This window comes from Giraffa tippelskirchi, chromosome 4 (genome assembly GCF_054371585.1).
Source record: "Giraffa tippelskirchi isolate mGirTip1 chromosome 4, T2T-mGirTip1v1.2.pri, whole genome shotgun sequence".
In the NCBI taxonomy this organism is placed as follows: Eukaryota; Metazoa; Chordata; class Mammalia; order Artiodactyla; family Giraffidae; genus Giraffa; species Giraffa tippelskirchi.
In genome coordinates, this window is record NC_137278.1 from 86,125,224 (window position 1) to 86,143,218 (window position 17,995).

Genomic DNA, 17,995 nt, shown 5'->3' on the forward strand with positions numbered 1-17,995 from the left:
GATCACATCTGGGGCAGCAAGGATCTCATGGTTCTTAAACTTCTGAATCATCTGGAGGGCTTGTTAAAATGCAGATGGCTGGGCCCACCCCGACAGTTCCCAATTCAATATGCCTGCAGCGGGACCCTACAATTTGCATTTCTAACATGTTCTCAGGGGAGCTTAAGCTGAGGATCCAGCGACCACACTCTAAGAATTAGGAAGGCCATGGTTTTCCAACATTAGTGTACATTAGAACAGCTTGGGAACTTTCTGAAACAGAGGTGAGCAGGCTTAGTCCAGATGATTCCCACGCCTGGGGAGGAGCCCAAGAATTACAGCTCCACAAATTCCAGGAGATAGTGAAGGACAGGGAAGCCTGGCATGCTGCAGTCCACGGGGTGGCGTGCTGAAGGCTGGGAACGAATGCTTGCTTAAAGGAGGAATTGCCATTCCAACATCAACTGTCTTTAATCCTACTGCAGAAACTGCAGTCGCCAGACACAAGTTGGCGACTGAACAACAACAAAGCTTCTCAAGGGACTCACATGGTCTTCTAGGCCAGGGACCTCATTCAGGTCTAGAATTTGCATCCTACCCACGCCATGACATATCTGGTACTAACAGTAAGCTTTACTAGAAAGAGAGGCTGAACATCATAAATGTCCTTTATAAAGTGCCACCACACTGCACATGTAAGACACTCTCATAAACCAGGCCCAACCTAAGGAAAAAGAGAACGCCACGTGGAACTAGACAAGTTCCAGATTACTGCCGGGTTTCCTGGCAGCCTTGTCTCTAGGGTTCCAATCCTAACCTACAAGGTTAGAAGAGAAAGACAACGCCACAGAAACTTTGCTCTAAACAATACCTATACGCACAAGGGAAAGCAGCTAGCAGGGTAGTTAACTGGATAGGTGTAGACTCAGGTTAGGACTCCGGCTAAGCTCTTAAGTGGGGGAAATGATATCTCACTTGGAGGTTGTTGAGAGGACATAATAAGAAAATATCGTATGTAAGGTACTTAAGCACAGGACTGTCAGTCAGTAAAATCATGAGTATATGACACTTCTGACAGTAGAGCCATAAAATCTTGGAGCTGGAAGGGACCTTGATGTTTAGCCTTCAGCCAATAAAAGAAACCCAAAGACCAGGAATACAGCATCACTTGGAGTATCCCAAGCCCACCCCGACCTTCTGGATCAGAATCTGCATTTTAACACAATCTCAAGAACATTCCTATGCACATTAGTTTGAGAACCACTGCCCAACAGTAACCCCACCAGCTAGGGAGTATGTCAGTGGTTCTGAGCCCTGCCAAGTTGTAATCATCTGGAGGCTTAAAAAAAAGTTACTCATGCAAAGTCAAATCCCCAGAAAGTCTAATTCAACTGGTTTGGGAGGTATCCTGAGAACTGAGGGTTTTTTTAATCTTCTTAAGGCAGCAAAGGTTGAGAATCACTAATACAGAATAAAGGTGCAGAGGAACTTCTGTGGCAGTCCAGTGGTTAAGACTGCACACTTCCAACGGAGGGGCTGAGAGTTTGACCCTCTGGTTGGGGAACTAGGATCCCACATGCCATGTGGCATGGCGAAAAAAAAAATTTTTAATTTTTTCTAATTTTTAAATTATTTTTTAAAATTACACCTTAATAAAAAGAAACCATTGTACAAAATATATTTTTAAAAAATAAGTGTGCAGGCTGTGCAGTCAAATAGGTAAATTTAATCCTGCTTATACCACTCACAGGCTGTCTCACCTGGGGCAGGTTACTTACTCCCTTTGGTACTTCAGTCTCCTTGTCTATAAAATCAGCATAATAATGGTTGTTGTTGACACTGCTGTTTAGTCACTAAGTAGTGTTCAACTCTTTTGCAACCCCATGGACTTTGTAGCCCACCAAGCTTCTCTGTTCATGGGGTTTCCCAGGCTAGAATACTGGAGTGGGTTGCCATTTCCTTCTCCGGGGGGCCTTCCCAACCCAGGGATCAAACCCATGTCTCCTGTCTGGCAGGCGGATTCTCTACCACCGAGCCACCAGGGAAGTCCTAATAATAATGGTGCCCAATCTCATAAAGATACTTAGAAGACAAAACGAGACATAATCCCTGAAAACACACAAAACTGTGCCAGGCACAGAGTTTGTCCCTGTTAACAAGCACTGACTAGGGCTAACCTGAGCAGGGGAATATTTAGCTTCTATGTAAAGGCTTCCAGTGACAAGGAGTTCAGGCTTCACACTTCAGCACCTTCCTCTGTGGGATGCTTACTAGAAAGTTCTAACTATGAGGGCATTGCAATAATCACTCGGGTTGGCCTTTCCCACAGTCCAGCTCTAACCTCTGTAGCTGGCTGCTCCCTGAATGACACACACGCACACACACACACTCCTAGGTGAAGACCCCTTCTGTCTGGGTCATCGCTGTGAATGCAGCCCAGACGTCCTGGCCTGGGATGAATGCACCCTTTCAGGCAGCAGTAGCACCCAGCATCCAGCCGCAGGCTCTGCCTCCACCGAGCTGTGTGACTCTGGACCGGCCACAGCGCTCCAGGCCTCGGCTTCCTCTCCCCCTACACAAAGGATCAGGCCAGGCAGTCTCACATGCCCCCAGCATCATCCACTTGGGTTCCCTGGGCTCACAGTGCCAGAAAGAGGCACTCACAAAGGCCTGGGCTGGGTTTTCCCTCACCATGGTCTTCCACAGTACAAAAAAGGCAGCCCACTGCCCACTCAGCAAAGACGCTCCTGCAGACTCTTAGTGACTCCCCTGCACACTCAGACTGAACAATAGGCTTTCTCTGAAAGTCTCCTAAATATAGACACATTCTCCGGGTGAGCAGAGGATTTCCTGAAGGGTTTTTCTGGGGAAACAGACCTAAATAATAGACGGGTGTTTGGTTTGTACTTGTATATATGAGTGTGAGTGAATGTGTGTGTGTGTGTGTGAGAGTGTGTATGTAAAAACAATCTGGCGATTGTGTTGGGTTTTTTCCCTGAGAACACTAAGACACCAGGAATCATTCGTCAGGCTGTCTCAGCCAATTTTCCTTTCACTGCGTCTCTTGAGTTCAAACTTTTCTTTGCTTTTAAATGAGCCCCTTTTCAGTTCTGGCTCCTCCTGCAGCACATCCAAGGCTAGCCTGCGTGCTCCTGAAACTGGGGCTCCCACCCACCTGCCTGTGCCCAGCACGCTTCCCTGTACACAGTGAGCCTCCCTTAGCAGCACTCTCCCACCTCCACAGCCCTGCCTGGAGGCTGCCAGCTCCAACACACCCAATACTGGCCCCCCTCTTATTTCCTCTCCCTCCCCCAAAACGTGAGGTGACCTCTCTCCCCTCTTTCTCCTGCCCCAAACATTAAACCTAACTCTATCTCCTTGATCAATGTCCCTGGCCCTCTTTTCCATTCCCACTGCCACCACTGTCATATATACACCTTCCTTTCTTTCCTAGAGCTCCACCTCTGAAGTGGTTTGTTTTCCTCTACAAGTCACCCTGCATCCCCACAGCAGGATTGGCTCCTGCCCCTTTGAAGGCTTCTCTGAACCTATCAAACACAAGAACGTAACAACTGTTGTTTATCAAGCCTCTGCTTCCTGCCAGTCATGGCACTGGCTTTTTCACTCACCCACCCTGCAATCCTTACAATATGCATGGATCTCCATTTTCGGACCAGGAAGCTGAGGCTCCGTGACAACACCTATATTCCAATCCAGTGGAATCGTGGTTCTACTGGACACATGACTGGGGATGGGGAGTGGAATCCACCTCTCAGAGCCTACCACGTGGTCCTTTCACCTGCCCTTCCTCCACAGGGCTTCCCAGGTGGCTCAGATAGTAAAGAATCTGCCTGCAATGTAGGAGACCCAAGCTTGATCCCTGGGTTGGGAAGATCCTCTGGAGAAGGAAATGACAACCCACTCCAATATTCTTGCCTGGAGAATTCCATGGACAGAGGAGCCTGGCGGGCTAGAGCCCATGAGGTCACAAAGAGTCAGACACAACTGAGCGACTAACACTTTCTTTTTAACTTCCTCCACAAGCATTCTGTAAGCTGAGTAAACCCCCACCTTATGGACACAACTCATGCTTCCACCCCCAGGCTTGGTTCACCCTATTCTCTCTGCCAAGAATGCCCTTCTCCCAGTCTCAGCCTGCAGAAGCATCCTACCCACCGAACTCACCTCCCTCCGTGTGTGGCTCTTCAACTTCTCTAATGCACTGCGTTGATACAGATCTCTCTCCTTTGGATCCCATGGCCCTTGGCTTCCCTCCTAAACCAATCCATGTACTTTTCCGATCCATTTCACACTGCAGCATACTCTTGGGTGGCAAGAACCAACTCATCTTTGTGTCCCCACAACTTCCACCCTAGCACTGAGACGGTCTCACGTATAACTGATCCTCAACAAATACTTGCTGAATTGGGCAGCTGTTGTAAGATGCTATCAAGGAGCAGCACGCTGAAAAAAACGCAAGAATCAGAAATCACATGTCATCTTCCTCCTTATGTCCCTGAGGACTCCTTTTGTCACCTACAATAGTTACTACCAATATTAGGAAATGAATGAAAATTATAAAGAAGCATATTTAAGCTCTACAAAATCAATTTAATTTTTCACAAATAAATTGTTAAAGAAAAATAAAAAGCTGGTCATGAAGAAGTGAGCTTCGTGTCTCTAGAAGGATTCAAGCAGCAGCTAAGTATCCTGGGGCAGAGGTACCTGGAGGATTCTTGGACTGGAGTGGGGATAGGGTAGATGGCTGGCTTCCTAGATCATTTCCAAATAGGATTTCAGCCACCCCCTGCCTGCTGTTAGGACACCCACTGAAGATAAGAGGCATTTTCTGTCATGTATCACAACTGAAAACAGTTCCCTGAAACCCTACCCCATGTCATTCTGCCAAGCATCAATGTGTCACTGAAGTTGTGCAACAATTAAAAACAAGTCAAAGCAGCCAGTGAGTTCATCCTCTGATCCCAAACCCTTATTTTTAACATGAAAATCTGTGTGACTTCTACATACTTTCCAAACCCACCAAAAGCCAGCTTAATATTTAGATAGTTCAAGGTGACTTAAATTCTCCATGTGTGCGCTAAGTCACTTCAGTCATGTCTGACTCTTTGCAACCCTATGGACTACAGCCTATCTGGCTCCTCTGTCCATGAGATTCTCCAGGCGAGAATACTGAAGTGGGTTGTCATTTCCTCCGCCAGAGGAACTTCCATCTCTTACGTCTCCTGCATTGGCAGGCGAGCTCTTTACCACTAATGCCACCTATAAATTCTCTATAGTTACAGGTATTTATGTGGGCAAATATTTAAAAAGAAGGATAAGCAAATATGAGATCACATTTTGCTCTACAACTTTAAGCAACAAGCTCTGTGATGGGAGACAAAAAGCAAAACGAGGAACGAATTCAAGCAAAAGAAAATAAGTACTGTCTTCTTCTCAAGTCAAAGTTTTGTCATGATACTCTCAGAAATCTGCTACAGCCATCTTTATTAACTGCACAATCCAACTTGGAGCCAGAGGTAGTAGCTATTATAATCCTTGAAAGCAAACTGTTTATCTTGAGCAATGGACTGTCCACCATAAGCGATGAACAAATGTCACGGCTTCCCAAGAGAAAGGATTCTCCTGGACCACCTTACAGTTAAAGAGGTGACTAATCTCTTCATGGAAAGCTCTGACACGCACCTTCCTTTATGTGGCACCCAAAAGCTTAATTTGTCTCAGATGAAAATGCTGCACAGACAGGTAGAATCCTAATACCAAACTGAGTCATAAAAATGACTAATGAAATGTAGGACTTCTCCCCACACAGCTGCTTTGCAGGACTGTGCTATGAATCAGACAAGGTAATCTGAAGATCGCTTCCCCACACACGTTCATTTATTTAGCAGATTATAAAACAGTCATCAAAGAAGGTATTCAAGAAACCTAGATGAAAAGCATCCAAATTCACGAAAATGTGGTTAGTGACCCAGACACCAGTCTTCATGTAAACAATACAAGCAAATAGTAAAGAATAATATGGCTCCAAACCAACAGTGTTAAGTGTTGGGAAACTCACACCATGTGTTTCTAATTGAAATTCTTTAAATGGAACTCCATTCGAATTTTATGGAAAAGTTACTCAAACTAAACTTACACTAAAAAAAAAATTTTTTTTTTAATCTCCTCTATACTTTGTCTCCATATGGTCTGATAAAAATAGTCATTGCTGGGTTGAAATTTAAATGTGAGCTCTAGAAGCACTCCAGGCTGGCAGAACACCCCAAGATCATGATAATTCCCGGCAGACACGAGAGACCGTAAATTAATTGGCCTGAAACCTTTGCAAACTGCAGAGGCACAGAGTATCAGTGTGCACAGTAAGCACTGGATCCAGAAAGCAGCTCTCCAAATGGCAAAATGCAGAACTTAACTCCTGGTTATTACTATTCTTGCTAGGAAATTAACAACAGCTAACACGTAACCTACCCCTAGGTAAATGTGTTTTAACAAGGGTTCCCACATTTTCATTTTGCCCTGAGCCCTGCAGATGATGTAGTTCAGCTGGTCTTGATATGACCATTCAAATCCTCAGATCCAGTGAGACCTAAAGTCAGCATCAACCTTAGGCTTCCAAGTTACCTGGTTAAAAAAAACAAAAAACAGCCTCTCTTCCTTCAGCTAGTCTATGTAACTTCCACTTAACAACCACAGGGTCCTGCTTAACTCTGCCTCAAAGTTCACCCCCGTCTCCCACCGCACCTGCAGACACCAGCTCCACTTGACTCTAGCTTCCTCTGCATCATCCTCCAGTCAATTTACATCCTCACCAACATCTTCCCAAAAGTCCTAGCTGATCCACTACCCTGGCAGCTGAGAGTCTAGACTTCCCTAAGAAACATGAAAGAATCAAATTCAATCTTCTATGCTTATAAAACTTAATTGTGTCAACAGGGTCAGAGATTCATCCATTCATTCAAAAATATTTTGAGTATCTACTATGTACTAGGCATAGGAAAGATAAAACAAACCTTCTGGCACCTGCAATTGACAGAAGAAACACCCTTAGAAAGCTTCACATTACCTATGGTCTTCCTTCAGGAATAGACAGAGAAGCTTAAAGCTGTGGGAAGAGGAAAAAGTGATCAGAAGCCAGATAAAGAAGGGGTGGAAAAAATAACTTGGATCTTCTTTGTGGTTTCCAAAGAAACAATGTGCCCCCTAGAGGATTAGACAGGACGGAATCCATCCCTAATATCCTGATTCTCACCCTCAATGTCCCCAGACCCACCTGCAGGACCCCTGCCAAGCCCACTCCACAGGTGCAGCTGAGCTAAAGTATGCCAGAGAAACAGCTCCCCTATTTTTAAAAAACCATCAGGAATGAAGATTCCACAAGGTCACACAAGATCAGAGAAGCCCTTCAAAGCCATATGTTTTACCACTAAGTTCAGTGATGAGAACACATCAGGAGAGATGAAAGGGGAACCTGAAATGTATTCAGATCTGAAAAGAGACGGCCAAAAGCACTTGTCGTATCAGCAGCAGAATGAGATGATCACGAGAATAAAGCAGAAGCTGACAGTCTTGTGCTTGTCCAGGTACATACTGGACAAAAGATACATACTGGTCCTCTAGGAACTGAGGCACTCAGAGCTGTGGGTGAGGCCACCCTGTCACTGGCACCACCTCCTAGCATGGTAGGTACCTTTTGTAAACAGCATCTTTGGAAAGGGTCCTTGGAGGACCTCACTTGAGAGTCCTTGGTTAAAAGCTAAAACCATAACAAATGTAAGCTGTTGTCTTCATTACCCACAAGTCCCCCTCAATAAGGAAAAAAACACCATACGACAAATGGCTTAGAAGAAAATTATTCAGGACTATTTTGACAATCCAGCTTCATAACTCCGTGATCCACATGGGATTTGAATGAAAGGATTATCAGAGGATGTTTCTGAGCCCTCACGATTTTTAATTTTATTGTTCTTAAAGTAAAATTTAATGCTGTCCACTTTGGCCATAGAGCTTACCCCTTTAATCTACAAGGATGCCTTATTCATCTGCTGCAATGGTATATTCTTCCTCCTTAATAAGACTTGTGGTTAAAGCAAATCCAAACCCTCCAAACGGGAGAACCCCTTTTCCAGCTAAACTATAAAGTCAGCACCATCCATTTATGTAATGAGAGTTTTCCCACCAGACTCCCCAAGTCCAAATTCTATCCTCAAAAGCCATTTCAAACAATTCCTACTCTAATATCTCACCAAAGGGGAACAAGGTCCTTCCTTCAAAGTGTCACTACTCCAGACCGGGAGCTACTTGAAGATACAACCATGTTTTACTCATGTTTGCATTTCTGGTACTGGAAGGTGAATGACACACCAAATGTGTTCACTAGGTGCTCCTTTGATGAATGAAGGAGCCTTGGGGCTGGGCTGCTCTTCTGGCATCTGCACATTCTTCCTTATTGTGCCTAACAAGTATCACCATTTCAAAAGCTAAGAACCATATACATTTATCATCTCACAGTTTCTATAAGTGAGCAGTCTGAGCACAAATTAACCAGCTCTCCTGCTTCAGGGTTTCACAAGGCTATGATCAAGGTGTCAGTGGGGCTGCAGTCTCATCTGAAGTTCAAGTGGGAAAGAATCTACTTCCAAGATCGTGCAGGTTGTTGGCAGACTTCATTTCCTTGTGGCTGCAGACTGAGTGCCCCAGCTTCATACTGGTTACCAGCTAAGGACAACCCACAGCTTCCTGCCACATGGTCCTCTGCATAGGCAAGCCACAAGCCCAATAGGACAGCTCACTTTTTCCAAGCCAGCAGAAGTCTCTCACTCCAGTCCACTAAGACAGAGTCACACATAACATAACATAATCAAGGAAATGACATTTCATCACTTTTGACATATTGTACTGACCTGAAGCAAGTCACAGGTTCTTCCCACACTCAAGAGCAGAGAATTATACAAAGGAGTCACCCATCAGGGGCTCCCGTAATGGTGTGCAGGCACACTCCTCGAGTTATGGTCGACTTGGCCTTTTCCACTGGGCTGTCAGCTCCACAGAGCAGGGTCTTAGCCATCAGTACAATGCCTTCTATTTAGTACTTTATTAAAAGTTTAGTGAATTAAAATGAAAAGCTAAGCAAATGTAAGGTATAGGCCTCTAGTGACATATAGAGATATAACTCAGCTATAAAAATGTTAGCAGTTTTTTTGGGTTTTTTGTAAAGTGTTTACCCATACTGAGACTAAAGGAATGAGAACTATTTTTTTTAATCCATATTTTAAGCCATTCTTCAAATTTGGGTCTTTTCAAAATTTGAGCACCATTTTCCAGTATTGCAGCCTTGTCTACATGACATTTAAACTTCTGAAAAAATAAAAATAAAAAGAAACTTCTGGACATTTAAACTTTATCAAAAGTAACATATGGGTTTTTGGAAATAGCTATGTTTGTATTGGGAAGAAAAGACAAAATGCTTACTTTTAACCAGGTGTAACTATTATCACAGTAACTGATGATTTAAATAAGATCCCCCCTCTGAAAAAAAGTATTTCTACTTGGAGAAGAAACAGATTTTTTTTTAAAAACCTAATTTTCCTTCCATACACAGATAAAATATTTTTGCATCCACTATTTTGTAGGAAAAAAAGACACATGTTGGAGAAAACAGTCCCTATTTCACAGGACAAGCAAACCAACTCCGTATTCATTCTTTTTCCACAAAAGCTCCTAGTTTTATGATAGGCAATTCCTTTCCTAAACACACATCTCATAAAAGTGCATGTCACTGCTGAAATTCTTAACTGGGCTAATTCCAAAGATCTGATGCATTCCTCCAGCAACTTCCAGGAATGAGTCAGCAGGACCCCAAGGAATGGCCGAGCAGCACTGACTTGTCCCTTCTCCATCTGAACTTCCTCATCACACAAGAAGGCTTTGTCCCTGCCAATACTGAGGGCATGTTCTGGACCAGAGCTTGCTCTTCATTTCACTTTTAAATTATCTTGGACTCGAGAAGTAGTACCTGCCTCCAAAACAAGATGTCACATTCGCTCCTGTTCCTTTTATTAATTTTTTAATACCTTTCACATCATTCCTTGCCTGTGGCATCTTTTATTTCAGTAGACCCACCTTAAACCCAGGGTCCTCAAGCTTCCTTGTGGATCAGCCGGCTGGGTACTTGTGAAAATGAGAGTCATGGGTGATCCCCCTGGGGCTCCACTGTGGTAGGTCTGAGATGGGGCCCCACAACCTGTATTTCATTTTTTTATTGGAGTATAGTTGAGTTACAATGTGGTGTTACTTTCTGGTGTACAGCAAAGTGATTCAGGTATATATATCTTATGAATAATATAATATAGAGAATATATATTACATATATAGAATATATATTTTTCATATTCTTTTCCACTATGGTTTATTACTAGATATTGACTATAATTCCCTATGCTATACAGTGGAACCTTAAAGTTTATCTATTTTATATACAGTAGTTTGTATCTGCTAACCCCAAACTCTTAATTGGTCCCTCCCCCACCCCCTTTCCCTTTGGTAATCATAAGTTTGTTTTCTACATCTGTGAGTCTGTTTCTGTCTCATCAATAAGTCATTCCCACAACCCACATTTCTTACACATTCCACAGGGGGTTGTGAGGCAGAGTGGGGCCATGTACCGTACAAAGCTGATAAATGTAGCTTTGAAGAGTATGAAGTGTGATTTCAATACCATCCACAGTAAAGAACAGAACTAGGAAGGCCCAAAGATACAAAAAGATATTTCACCTCTGACTACTGAGAAACTTTGGACTAAAAACACAACCTTTTCATTATCACAATAAGAAAGAAACAGAGCTTTCTCGAAAGAAGCGTTGTCTTTGTCTGCACTCTACCTTTAGGAGAATAAAGCAAATCAGTTGTGCATGTGGGTAAGGGGAAGTAAAGTGGCGATTTAGGTATTTTTGCCTGTTTTCAAGCCAACTTCTAGGAGTTGCCCCCCAGAGACTATAAACCATTGGTAAACAGGATGATCAATGTAAAGACGTAATACACAAGATCTGTGATCCCCCAAAATTTAAGAAATACATTAAGCCTTCTCACTTTCAAGACAAGAATTATACCAACACATTACAGGAAACAATTTTCACTAACAATTGAAAATTTTTCACAAAACAGTCAGAAATCATTTTAACATCACCTTATGTTTATAGGGCTCTTTTGTGAACTATGTTCATGAACCTAATTTTATTTGATCTTCACTACAAAATGGGAGATGTAGCCAATGGGTGCTATTAACCCCATTTATAAATAGGAACCAAATCACCCAGGTTGCCTTTGCACCTACTTCAGGTTCACCCCAAAATCTGTACGTCAGACTGGGGGGAAAGGAGGCACTAAAGAACAGAATTCAAATGCAATGCTAAAATTTTACACTCTTACTTTAATACATCCTAACCGCTCTATGTGAATTTCCTACAATCACAGGATTGGGATTTTTATCTTTAAACTTTTTTGAAGGATTTGACATTTTATTTTTTATTTAGTACCATGTGAAGATCCCCCTAATTGTTAACACAGCAGTAACCAGAGACTTCTTTTTTTTGATACTCAAACTGTCATTCTAAGTCTCAGCCTCGTGGCTCTGGTGAGAGTGTTATCTTTTGGCAGAGCTTGGCTGAGGCACGGAAGTCCAATCGGCATGGGGCCGGTCTGGAGATCTGGGTACAATGCAAGTAATTGGACGGTGACCATAATTTGGGTGTGACCTTGGGTATTTCACTCTTCTATACGCCGCTTTTCTCGTCAATACAAATTGGCAATAAAGGGGATTAAAATTTCTATTTAAAACACTATTTTTCAATTAACAATTGAATCTGCTGTGTTTCTTTACACTAACAATAAAATAAAATATCAGAAAGGGAAAGTAAAAAAAATAATCTCTTTTAAAAGCACATCAAAAAAAAAAAAACTTGATCAAGGAGGTAAAAGACTTGTATGTTGAGAACTATGAAACACTGATAAAGGAAACTGAAAATCGTTTAAAGAAATGGAAACATATCCCATACTCTTGGATTGGAAGATTTAACATAATCAAAATGGCCATACTGTCCAAAGCAATCTACACATTTAATTGCATTAACTCCTATAAAATACCCACGACATTTTTCACAGAGCTAGAACAAATAATCCTATAGCTTATATGAAACCATAAAAGACCCAGAATTGCCAAAATAATCCTGAAGAAAGAGAACAAAGCTGGAGGCACAACCCTCCCAGACTTCGGACAATGCTACAAAACTATAATAATCAAAACAGTGTGATACTGGCACAAAACTGACGTATCAATCAATGGAACTGAAGACAGCCCAGAAATAAACCCACACACCCAGTCACCCCATCAATTAGTTTTCAACAAAGGAGGCAAAAATATACAATGGAGAAAAGACAGTCTTCAGCAAGTGCTGGTGGGAAAGCTGGACACCCACATGTTAATCAATGAAGTTAGAACACACCCTTACACCATACACAAAAATAATTCAAAATGGCTTAAATATGACACAACACCATAAAACTCCTAGAAGGCAACATAAGTAAAACATTCTCTGACCTAGCAATGTTTTCTTAGGTCAGTCTCCCAAGGCAACAGAAATAAAAGCAAAAATAAAGAAATGGGATCTAATTAAACTCACAAGCTTTTGCACGGCATAAACAGAATGAAAAGACAATCTACAGAATGGGAAAAAATATTTGCAAACAATGTGACCAACCAGGGCTTAATTTCCAAAATATACAAACAGCTCACACAACTCAGTAACAAAACAGCAACCACCATCTAATCAAAAGAAGACATACAGACGGTCAATAGGCACATGAAAAGATACTCAACATCAATAATTATCAGAGACATGCAAATCAAAACTACAATGAAGTACCACCTCACACTGGTCAGAATGTCCATCATTAAAAAGTATATAAATAGCAAATGCTGGAGAGGGTGAAGAGAAAAGGGAACCATCCTCCACTGTTGGTTGTCGGAATGTAAATTGGTACAGCCATGGAAAACAATATGGAAGTTTCTTTAAAAACTAAAAATAGAGTGGCCATTTGATCTAGCAATCCCACTCCTGGGCATATATCTAGAGAAAACTATAATTCAAAAACATACATAAACCCCAATGTTCAAAGCAACACTATCTACAATAGCCAAGACATAGAAACAACTTAAATGTCCATCAACAGATGACAACATGGATGGACCTGGAAATTGTACTTCATACTAAATGAAGTAAGTCAGACAGATAAAGACAAGGATCACACGATATTATTTATATGTGGAAATAAATATGTTAATACAAATGAACTTATTTACAAAATAGAAACAGATCCACAGACATAGAAAACAAACTTATGATTAACAAAGGGGAAAGGGGGTGGGGAGGGGTAAATTAGGAGTTGGGATTAGCAGATACTAACTACTATATATAAAATAAACAACAATGTTCTACTGTATAGCACCAGGAATTATATTTGACATCCTGGAATAAACCATTATGGAAATGAATATGAAAAACAATGTATGTGTGTATCTCTGAATCACTTTGCTGTATACCAGGAACTAATACAACATTGTAAATCAACTATACTTCAATATTTTAAAGAAAGGTCAACAAAACAACAACAACAAAATTCTTTTTCCATGCTTTCAAACTAGTGATGAAAAATACCAAATCCTATACTGTGTTTATTCCTTAGTAATAAAATCCACTTCTATCTGAAACTTCCCTATATATGGTTTTCCACAGACTACAAGACCTGACTGAGGCTCCAGCCCTGTCTCCCTTACCACCTATTACTCTAGCTCCCACTGACAACCCGGCAAAACTCACGTCTGGAGTCCTATACAGGGTAAGGCCTATTCCCAGCCCAAAGCCTTTGTGTTAGCTGTTCTCTTGGCTGAAAAAGCCCTTCCTCCACACCCTTTCATACCACACAGGTCTCATAAGTCTTTTCCTTATAGAGACCTTTCCTTATTCCACCCCTCTCTCCCAGCCCCCACCACTCGTGAGCCTATTGCCCTTGTTTTTTTCCTTCTTTGTACTTAATACCTTCTGTGAGGCATTATCTAGCACACAGGGACTGAGTGAAAGTATAACAAATGAATCATTCATTCATTCAATCATTCCATCCCTTCCTTCCTTCCCTGAAAGTCCATGTACTTACTAAGTCCTGAGGATAAAAAGACAGAAATGGATCCCTACCCTCACAGATAGAGCTCACATTCCAGCTGGGAAGCACACAGCCACACATGCACACGTGCAGCTGTGATACAATGTGGAAAAGGGTAAGACAGAAGAGGATTTGTATGCCTGATATTCACAAGAATGACTTGAATTGGGTTGGGTGATGAATGACCCTCTACCCATTCATTTCATACATCCAGGTTGAAAAAAATCTCAGAAGAGTTAGGTAACTGATCCACTTTAAACTACACAGTGAGTGGCAGAATCAAAAGTGCCCCCACTCTTGAACCAATGTAGCAAATGATTCATCAAGGTGAGGTGATTTACCTCTGAGCCGATTTAAATAGCTTTTATAATGAAATATTCTGAAGATGCTAATTGTTAACTGTCCGCTTGAGATGGTGTTAAGATAAAACACATATCAGTGAAAGAATGGCAATTCTACTTTTACTTTATAATAGTAACAATAATAAACTGAAGTTCCTGCAAGACTGAAAGCGAGATTGGAACTGTTTGATAATCTTATAAGAAATACAAACATTTTAAAGTCTACAAAGATAAAGGGTCCTTATTATATTTTCCTTATTTTATTATCACCTTTTCCTCCAGTGGTTTTTTGCTGGTTATATCTTCTATCTGCTGTAAAGATGCTTCCTTAATTCATTACCAAAATACCTCTGAAGGTTCCTCTTCAACCATTTAGTTCTCACCTTTAAATAATTGATGAGTAAATCAACCACATCAACTTCAGTTAAAAACACCTCCCTCCAATTTGTCTTCCCATCCACCGACCAAACTCATCCTTTCTCTGGTTGAGCAGAACCAAGAGCATGTATTAAAAAACCAGCTCATCCATCTCCTAATTTACAAAACACAACATTTCACAAACTGTTTACTTAGGTCCGTGCCAACAATATTACTCAAATGTGGTGGAGTGAAAAAACCACAGGGACTAGTGTAGTTGCCCAAGAGCAGTATTTGGGGATCTAAAATTACAGGGAAAATCATACAACATTCATTATACTTTGTCCCAAATCTCTATCAGATGATGTTGAGCAGAAAGACTCTAAAATTGGCAGTGAGAAAGGAAAAGCTGTCTTACAGTTTGGGCCATGCCAGGGTAGCCTTCAGAGAAGCAGAAGGAAATGGAATAAGGTGGTGTGCCCTTGAAAAGCTGTCATAATAAGCAGTGTCTGTCGGGCAAGGGATAAACACACAGAAATATATAGTGGAAAGAAAACGAAAGGGGAATTACCACCCAAAGGTGAGAGGAAACAGAAAAGGAAGTGGAATTCTTTATGTAGTATTTAGAGGAGACTATTTACAACATAGCAAAATCAGAGATACTTGTTCAATTCAATTCTACTCAATTCAGTTAGCATATGTCCTACAGCAAGGAAGGGAGTCTGGGTACTTAAAATGATACAGAAAATCCTGCTTCCCAGGACGTCCATGTTGATGGTGGGGGGAGATGCCTCTCCCACCTGGTCCAGCCATACTCAGAGCGAAGTACGAGTGAAATCAGAATGCTCCAAAAGAAGAGAAGAGAGAGCCACAACAGGGCATCTGTGAAACACCAAGAGAGGTGTGTAAAAGCCTGGGGTGCCCACAAGGGGGAATTCCCCTAAATAGACCAACAGAAGCCCTTGAGAGCTCACATCTGTCAAGTACTATTGTGTGGGGGGCAGCTGTTCTCTAAGCGTTCTTTGTGTATTACTTCATGCGGTCCCCTAGCAGCCTCTAAATGATGGCAAAAATCATCATCACACCTACAATGTGAATGGGGTAACTTAGCCTTGCTCCGAGGTCAAGTCCAAGATCAAAGAATGAGGATATGTTGGCAAAGTGTTAACATCAAGTTAGGTGCCTTGTAGTCTAGCTCCAAAGACTGAACTTGTAACCACGGAACTCTACCACCTCTAGTTCAGGGCAAGTAAAACTCTGGCCTAGTAAGGAGAGAAAGAGGAGGAAGGCAAAAAGGTGAGTATGATGGGGGAGTAACAGACAGCATTTTCTTCACATTGTCTTGGGTCTAAATGACAGTGTGCACACACATGCTCACTGCCCAATGGACTGTGTCTACATGAAATGTTCAACCTTAATAATAAGCTAGGTAAATAAGTACACAAGAGCATGTACAAATATAGCTCTGTATTTTTCCACAAGTACCAAAACAACCAATTTGTGTCACATCAACAAATTATGTACTGTTTTCTCTCCACTAGGAAGACAGGAAACATCATTAGTAAAACATGCAGTTAAAGCAAGATAAGACCTTCCTCTCTCCCTTATCCATAAATCATTGTGCTTAATTACCACGTCAGGGAGGTTTTAAAAACATGAGCCCAATGAGCAGCTGCTGGATGTATTATTGTCTGCTTTTTTGTGTTTTTAAAATAATTTATAATTAAAACTAAAACACTTAGAAGAAAAAAAGCAGCCAACATGTTCCAAAGTGTTTAAACTCTTTTTAAAACCACTTTATTTAACCACCATTAACAATTTTTTCTCATTAACAATTTTTGCAAATTTGCAACTCTTATAAAAATACATGTATTGGGACTTCCCTGGTGGTCCAGTGGTTAAGAACCTGCCTGCCATGGCTTCCATCCCTGGTCCGGGAAGATCCCACATGGCTTGTGGCAACTACGCCCTTGTGCCACAACTAGTGAGCCTGTGCTCTAGAGCCTGCCCATGAGCCAAAACTGCTGAGCCCGTGCACCACAACTATTGAAGCCCATGAACCTAGAGCCTGGGCTCCGCCACAAGAGAAGCCACCGAAATGAGAAGCCAGCACACTGCAACTAGAGAGTAGCCTCCACTCACTGCAACTAGAGAAACCTCGCATGCTGCAATGCAGACCCAGCACAGCCAAAAATAAATAAATCATTTTTTTAATGTATTTATCATTCAACTAACTAAAGAAAAACTGGGTGTAATAATATATGCAGAATCTCTTTAAAGCAGACCAAGTGGAAAAGGCCAGAGGTATAACCAAAATCACCAGTGGCCAATTCCTTACATCTCCTGCTCCCTGGAGCAGCCCAAGCTTCTGCACTAGGGAAGAAGCCACATTAGATCCACAGGCACAGACTGAGGGGGAGGGGCCCAACTGAGCCTCTACCCACCCACCCTCAGGTCACTGCAAGGAAATCCCCAAGTGCCTCAGGGATGGCCCAGGGCTCTGAGTAGCCCATTTCTCAAGCCCATATGCAGAACATCTATGGATTCTACTGTGAGTTGAATGATTCCCCCCACAAAGAACTATAGAGTCCTGATCCCTAGTACCTGAGCATGTGACCGTATCTAGTGGAGCTCAGTCACTCAGTAGTGTCTAGAGCTAGGATCTTTACAGAGGTGATCAATCCAAACAAGGTCATTGGGGTGAGCTCTAATCTGATATGGCCGGTGTCCTTATAAAAAGGGGCAACTTGGACACGCATAGACATGCACAGACTAAAGGAAAATGAGGTGAAGAAACACAATGAGAAGATAGCCTTCTGCTAGCCAGGGAGAGAGGCCTGGAACAGATCTTCCCTCACACCTTCACAAGCAATCAGCCCTACTGACATCTTGATTTTGGACCTCCAACCTCCAGAGCTCTCATTCCTGTTGTTCTAAGCCAGCCTGTTTGCGGTCCTTTGTTACAGGCTAGGGAATTCACACGGTGGACTCTGGCAAGGAAAGTCAATCCAAGGCAGGGAGGGCTGTCAGGGGAGCTGAAGACCAAGACCTCAAGAGAGAGGTTTCGGCAGCGGGCTGGTCCAGGA

General features: G+C 42.1%; 1 protein-coding gene across 10 annotated transcripts in view; it reads right to left on the reverse strand.

Moving 5' to 3' along the window:
- Positions 1 to 17,995, reverse strand: part of LTBP1 (latent transforming growth factor beta binding protein 1) — a 453,402-nt gene that overhangs the window by 426,948 nt on the left and 8,459 nt on the right. The window lies entirely within an intron of this gene.